The 14797-nt window shown below is 37.0% G+C and overlaps 1 protein-coding gene across 1 annotated transcript in view; it reads right to left on the minus strand.

The window, feature by feature from the left end:
• The window catches only part of ERC2 (ELKS/RAB6-interacting/CAST family member 2), a 398530-nt gene that overhangs the window by 51597 nt on the left and 332136 nt on the right, over window positions 1–14797 (minus strand). The window contains exon 16 of the mRNA XM_059856421.1: window positions 7538–7728. The gene's annotated coding sequence lies outside the window, so the exon portion shown is untranslated. The remainder of the gene's footprint in view (window positions 1–7537; window positions 7729–14797) is intronic.

Consider the following 14797-nt stretch of genomic DNA (forward strand, 5'->3'; position numbering starts at 1 on the left):
CACAAGTATTTGCATGTTCATGACAGTATTGATCTAAGATCAAAAAAAAGGTTTTGTCCTCCCTGTATCTGTCAGTCTGCACAGGAGAACAAAGCCACACTCCTAAGAAATCATCATTGAATTGAGGATTCATTACTGTAACACTTCAACCAGCAGACCTTGACAGGGTGGCTCCAAACCAAGCTGTTTAAAAAACTGTACATCAAAAAAAGTCTTTATTATGTTAATTACAGTAGGCAAAACTAACATATCCCAAACTTTCTTTTAGAAATGAAAAAACTCTTGCCTTTGTTCTCCATAAACATAGGTTTAACATAAAAAGGTCAACAAGAGGCAGTGAATCTAGTTGAAAATACTGGTCTACCTCCTGTTTCTGTTACACATGAAAAAAAAAACACTAAAGAAAAATTAGAAGCAAAACTAAACTTAGTAAAACAGTCTTTCCTACTTGTCCAGTTGAGGTACTTGGTCCACACATAAAAATAAATTAATGAGTGGATTTTGTTCTCCCCTTTAAAATCAATTCTGTCACCTCATCAAAATCACCAAAGGAGATTCATGTTGATTAGCTACTTACATATTTATAATGCATAATATTTTGAGGCATGATCTGATTTTGCTTTGTAAACACAAAGTCCTACATTCATTTCTTTGTGACCTTTTATAATCAAAGCTTATTTTACATTTCAACACGATATTACCCACAGAAGGATTCAGACTTTATGAAAGAGGCTGGTGCAATCACTTTGCCACCTACGCAAGCAACAGCTTGAACCTCAGACTCCAAAACATAACAAAGAGCATGACCTTTTTCAAGAAAACCTCAGCAGGACTCAGGATGTAACCTTGATATCCCTCAGCACTTCTGACTGTACAATGTAAATGAAAGAAGAGTGGGTAATACACGGAGGAGTCACACAGTCATAACAGACTAAAGCACAAATATTCACTGTTCATTGTAGTCGGTTCAATAAAGTCTTATTTTGCAACCCTCTTCATTGTGTCTTTACAATAGGATCTAGGCCTGCTGCATACCTAGACATGTATTGGACTTTGCTTGCTGGATCAAATTAAAACCATGAATTGGCATCACCAGTTTGGCCAAAATTTATTAACTACTCTAGGAATGCCACATTACACTGTTTCCAAAAATCAGTTTGCTAAAGGAAATCTCCCCAGTGAAAATGTGGGTTTTTTTCAATATGCTTCAAATTTCTGCATTTTTCTGCCTCAATTTGTTATGGAACTATCTTTCATATTATCCCTGCTTTTATTTTCTTTGGTGTTTGTTTTTAAGTAGAGTCATAAATGTATTTCCATTTCATGCTATTCCCTGTTAGGAATAAGATGACGGTGCTTCCAAGAAAGAAAATTACCCGGGAATCTGTTCTGCATTTGTAGACAGGAGAGAGGCACTTTGAATGGAGAAGAAGAATTAAATTAACCCCAGATATAGGGACTGAATACTAGCCATGTGTTTTTGAAGTGAGTATCTGCAAACCCTTTCCTACAGATCCTTTATAGTCTGAACTTTATAACAATAAAGGTATAATCTGGTAAAAAGTTCGCTGCCCTACAGCAAGCACAAAACACTTTTTTTTTCCCCTTCATCCAAAGGAACCACTGGTCTTTGAATAAAATATTTTTACCTTCCCCCATGGCCACCAGTTTAGAATGAAAGCATATTCCATGTTTAAGATTCTATATTTACTCAGTTTAAATATTTATGGGTGAGATGTATATACAGTATTGAATAAAACAGAAACCAGATTCATTCCTTAATGAGTGAGAAAGAATAAACTTCATATGGGGCAAAAAGTAGTGCTAGAAATTGTCACTGCTTTCAAGTCAGCAGCCACAAGAAATCCTGTCTTCTCAACTACTGTACAAAATAACAAAACCAAAAGCAAGCATTATTAGTTTTTCTTCTACATTATCAGATTTTTATGACAAAGGTTAGAATGTTCAAAAATGTGTTTAAATTTATTCAGCTGCTCTCATAGTTTCATGTTTCATTGGGCTGCTACACTGCATTATGTTCCCATATGACTAGATTAAAGCTATCTTACAGGCTGGTGAAGTTATTAGTCCAGCATCTGAATACTTGTTCAGAACCTTCTTCAGAAAGTACTGACAAGCTGAAAAAGTCAGATTGATTTGGTTTAAGCTTTTTCTAACAGGACATCCATGGTATTTGTCAGATCAGCACTTCTAAAGAGTGCTCTTCCTCCAAAGCCACTGATAAACTAAAAGTGGTGTTAAACCCAGTTGGAGGGAGACTGGACAGCCCAAGGGAGAGGTAATGGGATACAGAGACTTTAACCTTTAGGTCATCAATTTAAATTCAGCTCAAGTTGATCATGACCAACACTTCCACATGATGAATGTTTGCTAGCCTGTGTAAAGAAATAGACACAATAAATATTGGTGGACACATTACCAAGGTAACTGATCCCTTTTGGTAATCTCAGAAGAATACCTACACTCTGACGGGCCACCAAACACTCCTGATTCCTTTGGTTTCATGGAATCTATCACCACTGCAGACTCCAAAACAATGTCCTAACCACCATCAAATTACTTTCAACATGCATTGGAATTTTTTTTTTTCCTAAGTGGATATTTCAACCAGAAGTATCTTTAGCAGTGATCACAGAGTTATCTTACCATGATAAAGTTGAGTGTGCAAAGAATACAAAAGGCTATATTGAAAAATGGTGTTAAATTAATTGTTCAAATCCAAGTGCTACTTTCATGCAGATATGGTTGAACTGTTAAAAGAATGGATATAGGAAAACCAGAAAAACCCAAGACAGCTGACAGGAATAACCAGAGGCATGGAAAAACAGTTCTAAATGGAGTCTGAGATTAAGATTTAGTTTAGAGTCCAGATTAACAATGTTGCCTGGTATGAATATATAAAATAATGATTATTACAGGCATTTCTTCAGAGCCTGGGGGTTATGAATAAAGCTAAGCACAAAGGTTCTTTCCCAGCCTATAAGAATTCTGAAGATTTCAGAAAGGTCTTGTTAGTATTAGGACAAATCCTTTCACAATTTTCACAAAAGCAGAGATACCCAACCTATTACAGACAATGGTCCAGTAGTAAAGACAGTTGCCTTGGATGCATTAGATATTCAGCTGGATTTAAGTCTCTATTCAGCTGGATTCAGAAAAGGAAATTGAACCAAAGTCGCATGTCTTAAAGGATAATGCCCTAACTATTAGGCTCTGGGCATTGTAATGCAGATTTCTCTCAAGGTTTCTTTTTGAGTAGTTCCATTTCCAATAAATTATTTATTTGCTAATTGAATTTAAAGCTTTCTAAAGGAATTTTTTTTAAACTACCCTAGATGTGAGAGAGGTTTTAGGTTTGATAAAGAAGCAATTTCTATCAAAAACTCAGTTAACTTGGAAAAATCTCTATTAGCTTTAGCATTTCCAAGAGCAGATGCAAAAAACTTCAGACATTTGTACACAATCTTTTTTCTTTGTGGCTGCACTAAAAAGAAGACAGCAAGACCATGCCATGAGATCTTTTCTTCCTCAACATATCAAGTGATTTAAGGCTGAGGAATCTTTGCTACTAATATACATAAATCAACCTCTCCCATTAAAAAAACCACCAAAAAATCCCTCACCAAAATATGGAATAAAATTAAAAATATTTTCATGTAAAATTGATCAAGGGAAAACACAACAGCATTCACACTACTTTTTTCTACCTAACTCAGAACGAAGTTAACTATTTTTATAGCTGGGAGGATAAGGTCTTTAATGTGGGCTTTCACTAACATATGAGTCATATTTAAAGTGATTTACTTTTACCCTTCCAATCTATAATCTTGGAAGTATGCTGTTCCCAAATGAAATAGCAATTTTCATGTGATTTGAACTACAAGTCTGTTTTTCTTAGCTTGTTCTTCTATAGCTGATCTTGCATTTGAATATTGCCTCCATCAAGATGCTTATTGATCACAACTTTTAGTTATTGTAGCTGCCTTATGCAGGGCTTCCCAAATTACAATGATTGAAATCAGTCATGTAATATAGTTTATCCATAGTTATACAAAAATTTATTCATTTTTGAAGACCTCTACTCACCTCCCAAGTTTACCACTCCAGCAACTCATAGCTTTCTGTAGCAATGTTTTTTCCTCCCTCCTCTTTCTCAGTTTCCCCTTCTGGCTTTCATCCAGTCCTCTCTACCTTTCTCTGTCATCATGTGGGTTACTACAGTGTGTTTTTTAGCTATTTATCCCAAATTCATAACAGTGGTACCTAAAGATCCCCTTTAACACAGCATCTCACACTCACTTTAAAGCAATTAACTCAACACCGTGCTAAGCAGTTCTCTGCAGCAATGCACACAGAATCATTAATATGATTACAGTCTTCATCAAGTTAACTTCTGTTCACTGGGAAAGGAGAAACATTAATGTTACACTGAGCAAATGGTAGCCTGCTAAAGCCAGGTTATGGGTCAGTCAAAGTCCTGTGTGTGGAACCAGAAATGCTGCCAAAGGAACTGCAGCTAAACCATGAACAACTGGGTACAGAGTGCATCCTTCCTACTTCAGTGTTCTCCTACTACATAAAAAGTTCCCTTGCAATGCAAATAGACACTAGCATGGCAGAAATACACTTGTCTTTAAAACCAACCACCTGTCATGAATAGAAATTTCTATTCCCACCTCCACCACCCCCCCTTGTAAAAATATTACAAAGCAGAACTAGTTCAGGTTTGGATACCAAACTACATGACACATCTACTACCAGGAAAGTAATTTGTAATGAATCACATTATTTCTCCAGAGTTTTAAACAGGTAGAAACAATCATAGAAAAACTGCCAAGGAAACCTACAGTTCCAATTTTATACTATCTGTAGGTCTTCAGACTAAAAATAACGCACAGATGTCATTTTCAAAATTAGCATTCCTATTAAAGAGAAAACCAGACTCATCCTAGTTGATCTTAGACACTGAATTATTCACCAGAATCATTCCACTGAGGCAGATAAATACATTTCCATGAATAAGGGCCTGCACTGCAGGCCTTCATAAAAACATGCACATGGCACAAAAAAAGAGCCTAGGAATTAAGTCAGTAATTCTGACAAACTTTTGTCTTATAACGGCAATGCAGTCAACTTTGTTGGCTACTCCTAAGTTCAGATCTAATACACACTGCTCTACAGCACTGCCTGAACAGCATTAATGTGTTCAAAGCAATTTCATTTTTTAAGCTTCAAAACACACTGTCTCTGGCTCATAACTGTTGATGCACTTTTGAACCACAAATTCTTCTTGTCATCTTGCCTAACTATAACACCTCCTTTAAAACTTAACTTTTGTTTGAAAAACAGGTTAATAAAATCTCTAAGTTCCACATTCAAAAGACCTGTTAAATTAAACTAATTAAAAGCCTGAAAATGTAGGAATTCAAAGAGAAGAATTAAGACATGTATAGCCAAAATTATGATCCTGGAGATGTTCCCTCCTGGATATGCTCCTACCCCATCCTGCAGATGTTTCTGATGGCCATAAAGGTTTTGATGATAATACAGGCCAGACCCAGAAGCTGCACCTCTTCATCTCATGGCTCAGCCTGTGCCCAATCCTGTGCTGAGCTCCTGTGGGGAGCTGCACAGCTGATCTGCGGAGTTTGACCCACCAGGCACTCTCAAAGCCAGCCTAATAAACACCAACCAGGTGGGCTCCCTACAAAATTCTTCAGGCGCTATTTTTTTTCTAAAACAGGACATGAGCACCAGCCATTCCCAGCCTGGCAGCAGCTCTGCTCATCCCCGAAGCCAAATCCCCTGGTCCCATTCCTTCCTCAGCCCAAGACCCAGCAATGCCCTTCAGCAGAATGGACAATTCTGCTGAATTCCAGATCAATCAGTTGGCTACAAGCTGCAGTAAATGCTGGGGCAAGGAGAGAGAGATGTCAAAGTTCTACCACTGAAGCTCTTTCATTGTACAGAAAATAATTCAAGATTCATTGGGCTGGAGAAAGAACACAAGAGGGAGCAAGAGTCTGTAGCCTAGTGATTTGGGCACTCAGCTGGGAAAAGGAGTCCTGGGTTCCTGGCCTGTGCTCTGTAGAAAGTTCATGAAATTTATCTCAGAGCCTTTCAACAATCTAAGTCTTAGCTCAAATCTGACCATGTTTTCCTTCCTGATCCAAGTCTATAAATAACACTTTGTTTGCAAACATCAACATATCTCTTGTATGCTTTTAATGCTAAATTTTAAATAGGAAACATCAGTATAACAGAAATGTGCCAAAATCTGAAAGTTTATTTCATATTCGCTTTCCTTTATAATACTTAAAAAACAGGAACTTACTTGTGATCAGGTTAAAAATATTATTAAAATGCAAGTAGATGGTTTTACCTGTGTCAATAATGCTGCTTTCAACCACTAAATTGGAAGTTATTTTTTCATCACATCTTTCTCAGGATGAGGTAAGATTTTTAAGGAGTTATAAAAATAGTAATAGCCTTCTAACATCTTTATTCTGCTCAGTTTCTGATTCTCACTTAACAGTATTTTCATTTGCTGGTTCTCATTCCCTAGAACAACAGTGCAATGTCATGCAGGCGACTTTAAATCCAAGCAAGGTTACCCTGAAATTCCCACTCCAACAATTTCATGGACATATTTCTGGTTTTGCTAAACATTCTTTTCATAATAGCTTCATTTTGGGCCTAAGCCTACATAACAGGGTCCCTTTAAATAATATTCCATGCCTTGAAACATATTACAAAAACTGTTATATCAAGGCGAGTTATGCAAGGGCTCTCTATGGTTTTAGCATATTTACTCTGTCACGCCATGTGTGAGACTGCAGCCTCCACAACAAAACCTTTACACACTGAAGTCATTATCTCTGTGAAGTCTGCAACTGGCATTTAAAACTTATTGATGGCCTGGGTATTGGTGGCTCAGTAGGCAGCACTCTTGCCGGAGGCCCAGGAGGTCAGGGGGTTCACATTCTGCTCAAAGAACAAGTTGGACATATTCCAGGTTTGTGTGTGGGCTGTGCTACACTCCTGAAGGGGCAGTCCTTAGGACAGTAAGCAAAACCTTGGCTTTTTGGGGATATCAAAGTTCTCCCACAAACAGAAGAGGAAGAGTAAGAAGACAGTTTAACAAATGAATGAACATGATCACACTGGCTGCGGACCTGGGTTTGGTTGTGTGCTAAACACAGAATGGTCCAGCTTTAAAGAATTTGCCACATTTTAGTCTCTGTGGTCAGCACATGTTCAAGGGAGAGGTACAGACTCCAGGCATGCTCAGTATTAGCCAACTTCCTCAATAGCAGAGTGACTTTGGGTTCAATTTCTCACCACAGAACTATGGAAAATGCATGTGCAGTTTCAACAAGTGAGCAGTCCAAACAAAAACACTTCAACACTGGAGCAACTTCCACCCATACTATACAATCACTGAAAAAACACCCAGCCAAATATCCAAGTCAAAATTAGCAACACATATAGAGAATAATATAAATCAAGATTCGACCTGCTCTGGTGTTAAACTTTGATACTTGAATATCCCAGATGTCTCCCTCCTCCTCTTCTTCTTTATAGACAGGTAAAGATGGATCTCTTGAAGGAACTGGGGATCACACTCTAGGCAAAGGTTGGACAGGTGATCAATGTACAGCATGAGATTGTGCCGTGGCTATGTGCCTCCAACAGTGACCGGATCATCTGGTTTAGAAAAACAATTCAAAATTGTAATATTTTCTAAAGCACTTATAAGGGAAAAATTAGCAAAAGGGAGAACATGTAATTTTATAACATGGAATATATCACAGAACATCTTTCCATAATTATATATTTAATTTCAAAAATTCATTTATTTCCTATTTAACATTTAGCTCATTAACTTTTCAATTCCTTAGAAGCCAGTCTTGAGAGGATTGCAGCCCATTTCCACTGGCAGAATATGTTCAAAAGTTACCAGTGTGATACAAAATTACTCTTATAAGTGTCAATACATATATTTTTGGCATCTAGATTTAGACACAACCCTACAAAGTGCTAGGGCCAGGCCCAGCCAATTCCTTGATCAGGTTTTGGGGCAAGCCAGTATTTATCAGCCAACTGGGATTCTACTCTGCAGTGCTCTTCAGGAGGTAAGCACAGAGGTTAATGTTTTGTTAATGAAGATACATCTCCCAACACTGCCTTCCATGTCAATAGAATGAAAGAGCATTTTCTAAAGGACCCTTCAGAGAACTTGAATGATACCTTTTCTTCCAACATTTAGGAACACCATCTTTTATCTACCTATCTTTTACATGGTGCCTTTTTTTTTTTTTTTTTTTTTTTTACCATCATGGAAAAACAAATACTGCCCTCCTTCCCAGAAATATCCATTAGTATAATGGATCTTTAGGTTTACATTTGGTGAAATCAACCTGAATTTAAGCAGCAGTGTTTACACACAGTAAAAGAGATAATTAATTACAAGCATCATGACATCTTTAGGCTATCACACAATTGATGTATAAGCAATGAGCTGCTTAAATGAAACAAGATATTGATGACATTATTTCAAGTTCAGAAACAGAGGAACTCCTAATATAATCCCAGTGCAAATTTGCAAAGAATTATGTGTTCATTTTGTCACTAAAATATGAAAAGGAGCTATTTCAAGGAACGAAGGATGTCCTCTTAACCTGCAACAACAAATTTGTTTGGTTTTTTCTCTTCTCAGTAAGAAAGCAATTAGGATTTTTTCCAATAAAAATATCCTTGTCCATATATAAACACTCCTGGTAATCATGTAATTACCTTACCCAATCAGATTAAATTGCTGTCAGTTGAGTTCCCACCGTTGATTAACTTTTGTGTACTCTGAACCTAAATGAAGTCTTTGGTAAAGTTGCTTAGTCATTTACAAAGGTGTCTCTATGATCCCAAAAAGGGTAACAGCAGTATATTATTTGCTATAATCATCAAATATCCAAGGTCAAAGATAGATCACAGTGGACCTCTTTTTTAAAACCCAAAGAAACACAGAATTAAACTATGTTGCTTATTTTTGTGTTTCTTGCCATGACTTCTAAATGTAATAGTAACCTTTGACCCCCCCATATTAAACACCATAATTATGTAATTAAAACTAATTATGCAATTTAACATACATATTTTTGTCCTACAACAGGCAGGTCAATTACCTCACTCATTGACCTTGGAAGCTTTCACAGTTTAAACAAAACAATGAGGCTTTCAATTAATTTTAAAGTACAAACAGAGAAGGAGCAGCAGAACCGCAGGTCCTCACACTGATACTGCATGGAGGGATCACTTACAAACCTCTTCATTTTGGATCCCACAGATTAAATCCCTGGATAAAAGCTGTTAAACACCTTTCTTCCATGTTGATATCATTGGAAATGTTAACACATTTGTGAACAAATCATAAATGCACGTTATTTGCTAAATGCAAGAAAGGAGCCCAAGTAATACATTTGCTTTGTCCCACTTCTTTTCTTCAGTATTGTTTCCTCTGCTTCCTCCCATACTTCACTGCCTCTATCCCTGTTTCACCACCTCTTTCTGAAATCTCTTTCTTTCCCCTGTTTTCTTCATTATCTTCTCTGTTCCATTTCTAGCAGTAAAGTTTATCATTATATCAAACTGCTGTAGCTGTTGTCTTCTCCAGTTTCCAACTGCATCCCTGACCCCATTCACAGGGTTTCTCAGCAGGTCTTGGCACCAGATGCCTTCTGATGATGATGATGATGATCCAGCTGAGAGGGAACTAAAATTTAGCATTAAAAGCTACAGCTGAAGCAAACATGGTACATGCTCTAAAATGAATTTTCCAGAGAGGGAAGTTTGGTACAAGTGAGAGACAATTTATGAAATTGTTGAAATATGTTTCACTTTGATAATATCCTTTTTCTCTTTAAACACTTAGGTAAGCTCTATATACTGCACTGAAGGTTTTTCAAATTGTATAAGAGAGACTCATGCAACATTACATTGTGTCCAAAGAACTTGTTCAAAGAATAAAATTAGCATTATCATTTAACCACATGTTTATTCTTCAGTAAACTAAATCCCATTCTCTAAAGAATAATTCTTAAAGCAAGTACAAGCCCAGGGGCTTGGCTTTAGAAAGGATCATGTTCTGCAATCCTGCTTTTTCAGTTGCTATATTGACCACAAATAGATTCAGCAGAGTTAATAAGCTTAGGTGTGAAGTAAAGGGACAGACCACATATATATAAATACTCCCTATATATATATATACACACCCTATATATATATATATATGCATACATACATACATATACCAATCATGCTTTAAGTTGTTTTCTCTAAGCCTTGTTTCATGTGGGGATCAGAAAATAGCTACTGGAAAAACACATATGAAAATCTTTCCTGACTTCTTGAAAGTAAGGCAAAAATACCTAAAGTGCACTTTGTGCTTTGGTGTCGTTTCTAACACCATTTTTGGAGTCCTTTCAGTTCTCTGCTTTAATTAGGCCTGACTTGCACAAGGAGCTTGAAAAGATTTCAGTAAACCCTTGACATAATGGAAACAAGGAGCACTGAACTCTGAATGAGGAGTTACAACAGGAAAGAAACAATTTAAGATGGTAGCAGGCCTTATTGCAACATTAAACCTCAAATTGGATCTGATTTACACAAAGTAAACCAATATATTGAAATAGTGCCCCAAACTTCTGGACGAAAGTTTGAAGAAAAATAATACAGTGCATGTGTAGAAATTCTGTCCAAGGGACTGGAGGAGATTATTCCTTATATTCTCATTTAACAAAAAGGTTCCTTCTGTTTTGAACGGAACATTAAAATTCTAATTCAGCTCATAGAGCATCCCAAACAGAGCAGCAAAAGAATCTGTGAAGGAGCCCAAATATGGTGCTATTGAAACAGAGTGGATTAGAGGAATTGGGATAGAATCCTACAAGTGGCTAAGCAGCAGCAGGAGGTCAGCTTCACAAACAGCAGGATGCTGTTCTTGCCAGACGTGAGTGACATAATACAGGCAAAACAATCAAGATTTCAGCTGATAAATGTATGCCTGAGGAAAAGGCCTTGCTGTAGAACTTTCATAAGCAACAAATATTTAAGCAAATTCTGTAGACCTAATTTACACAGGAGAGCATTTTTTTCTTATACAAACATGTCACATTAACCATGTAGACCAGAATTCTTTCTATCATAAAGACAATAATTTAAAGAGCCTAAATGTAGAAAATATAGGAGTCTTTGCTCAATTATTTAGTAAATGGATTCAACAAAGAGCTTTCACAGGTTGATGCAGCTTCAAATCTGTCCCAAGCAATTCTGTGTACATTAGGATAATACACATGAAAACATTAGCTCCAAATATCTAGGACACCCAGAAAGAATAACAGAATCCATGAAGCCCCATTGGTTATCTATAAATTGCATATATCAGTAATATTAGACAAGTTTCAAGGCTCTGAAGGCAACAGTGGCATTCATAAGGAGACACTGATATACTAAGATGATGAATAAATCATTTTGGTTTCTAAATGTTATGGTATTATATTAAATCATACTTTAAACATCTATTTTTCACTTCTACTATTTTAAAAATATATTTTAAAAGGCTGAGATACCACTTGTTTTCCATTTTAGGCTATGAGCAATAAGAAAAAAATTTATTCAATTGCTTTTTAGCTAGGGAAGTGCAAAACATCACGCGTAAAACATTAATCTGTCTACCCCAAATTCTTCTCTGTCCTTCATAAAATATCCTTTTGGGCTAAATACTTCTGCAAGTCTGAAATGAATCATAATTCTGAGGTCAGATTCCAGCCTGGAGCAGAGACCAAACTTCCCCTAGAGTTTTAGGACATTGTGAAATAAGAATTTCTCTGTGGAGCAGTTGACTGTTTTCATTCAGAAATCAGATTAAGAGGCAGTTGGGCCTCTGAGAACATGAGCTACAGTGGTTAAGGAAGCAGGACAGAGAGAAGCCAGCCAGGAGCACAAGGACACAGAGTTGCCCTGCCGTGGCTTGGGCAATCACATAAGACCACCATGGCATTGGCAGACATCACCTGAGGACACTGACTTTTCTCCACATGGCCAGAGCTCTCCTATGATCTGACCACAAAGGGGGCATTTCATACCCCAGGGACCATGACAGAGCATGTCTGTACTTTGGTAACTTGATGGACATAGGAATAATCTATGGCCATTTCTGCTGGAGAAAGATCAGACTGCAGGGCAGGCCAAGCTGGCTCCAGTCTGTGGATCTTGTAACAGGCTGGCAACCTGTGATCTCAATGTGCATGATTTCTGGAGATCTTTCACAAAACCATACAAGCAGGAATTTGAAATGACGTGGAGACAGCCATGGCATTCAGCAGCTCCTGCTCAGCTGGAAGAGGAGGTGATGCTGCTCCTCCCTCAGCTGCAGTTGTGCTGTTACTGAAGCCCAGAGCCATCCTGCTCTCATTCCCACAGGCAGTGGGACTTAGTTACATGCAGGGATGTGCTTCACATTTAAACCTGCTTGGTATGGAGCAGAGCAGCTCAGTAAAAGCTGATTAAGACATGGTGCAGAGCTAAAAACTGATGCTTTGTGAATATCTGTGTTTTGGCCTTTCCCCAAATGTCTTCCCCCAACAAGTGAGAGAGGACAGCTGGAGCAGACAAACTCTGTACCCAAGAGATTGTTTTTCTTTCCTTTGAAGGTATTACTTGCCTGTTATTACATTTACATAAAAGACCTTTACTCTTTCCCATATATAGTAAATTGCACTCCTGTATGTGAACACTGTGTAGCCATTTCCCCCCAAATACAAAACAGAATTATCTTCACTGTCATTCAAGCCTCTGTTTTTTTCCCCATTACAAAGAATTGATGCAAATCTATTTTTGTTTGGTCTGGTTTATGCTGACAGCAATTAATTCTAAAGCCTCAGCATAAAGACATACAAGAATCACATATGTTTTCAATCTACAAGCAAGTTATCCAATTATTTTAGGTAAACTTTATGATCACAACCATCCTTACCAACTCTGATATGATAGGCTATTTTCTTCTTAATGGCTTAAGACTAATATACACTGCTACAGGGAATATACTCTTCAACATTCCTCAGGTTTTACCTCCTGATCTTGAAATAATAATATAGTCAATGAGCACATTTTGTTTATACTTGTTAGTAAAAAGTCACTAAAAGCATGCTGGGAAATAATATTCCATGCCTTAGGACTCAAACAATTTCTCTTTATAAATAGAGTTTGTGTAAATCACAGACAAAGTTGACAAATTTCATGGATTAGTCATGGTGAAAATATCCGATTTAAAATACATCAACAGGAAAATCATATTACAATTCTGATTAACCAAATTCTGCATCTTGTTGAAGAATGAAATGAAAAAGTAGTGATAATTCTGGAGCCAATTCACTAAATTACACTTGCACTGAGTTGCCTTCAGAGGGTAAAGATTCCTCATTAACCTTGTAAAACCTCTGAAATCTATATTTAGCTACATAGGCATGAGAACATCACAAATCAAAGAGATTATAGCACACTCAAGCTATTTCAGTGCATTTTTCCATCAAATTATGCTAGCATGAAATTATTTTGTCACCTCATAGAAAAAAAAATTAAGGAAGAAACTGATTTGAAGTTAAAGCTCCTGTTTTCACAATTATTTTTATTTGGTGCATCTACTTAAAAATGAGGGAAATAATATTGGAAAGAAGTCCAATTTTAACAGAATATCCCATTATTCCTGTAAAAATATAAAATTCATAACTGTGAAGAACAACATTTGGAGTGAAGCAAAACTATCAGCTTTCACGTAGAACTTCACGGCTTTTAAGTCTTTCCTGATGATGTAATTTAAACTGAGGCCTTGTTTAAAAGAGAGGTTACACACAACCATGTGATTCAAAGAGACTTGTTGACTACAAAACAATTTGGCTTGATGCCTCCATGTCCTCCACTGAGCTGCACAGACTACTTGTCATCCTTGCATCTGAAGACAGCCAATTTGTCAGACATTTGCTTTAATTCTTTTTCTTTGTCTTCTTTACAATATCCTTCATAGGCATCCTGGTCATCAATATCATATATCTGACTGGAGGATGGAAATTCATCTGTGTTTCCGTCTTATTTTCTTTGCATGCAATCCTCCTGGGTCTTATAGGATGTGCCTAATAAGAACCACATTATTCTGCTAAAGGAAGTCCTTGAGCAGCCTTTGAGAAGCAGTATGGCAAATTAGTTTCAGAACATGGAAGGTCAGGTTGGAAATAAAAAGCTGCAGTTATCTACAGTGTTTTCTGCAGTTCAGAAAGTAAGAAAAGGAGGCCTAACCTACAAGAAAGGATTTGTTTGATGTTTTTTCCTTTAGAAAGCTGGACCAATTTATGCCCAAACAATAAAGTGTTGAACATTAGCTGAAACTAATTAAAATTAGCTTTTAGTTAAATTCACATTTGCAACAAATGAACAATCACACCTCTCTTCCAACTGCATTTAAATGTTTTTGTTTCCACAAACACAACATTGTTTGCAACAAATTCTACACCATTCAAATATTTAAACTTAAAAGCGTGCTTGAGTTTGAACTTAAATAGCCCTCTGCTTGGGAATGCCAGGTTTATGGGTGTCCTTGCAACCTTAATTCTGCCCCCTGGTGTCTGTAAATTATGGCTATTTCTAACTAATGATCACACGTTATTTTTCACTCCAGGGTCTGTGTCACTCTGCCTGCGGGACAAATGTTCCTCACCCAGAGCAGCTG

This window comes from Haemorhous mexicanus, chromosome 11 (genome assembly GCF_027477595.1).
Source record: "Haemorhous mexicanus isolate bHaeMex1 chromosome 11, bHaeMex1.pri, whole genome shotgun sequence".
Lineage (NCBI taxonomy): Eukaryota > Metazoa > Chordata > Aves > Passeriformes > Fringillidae > Haemorhous > Haemorhous mexicanus.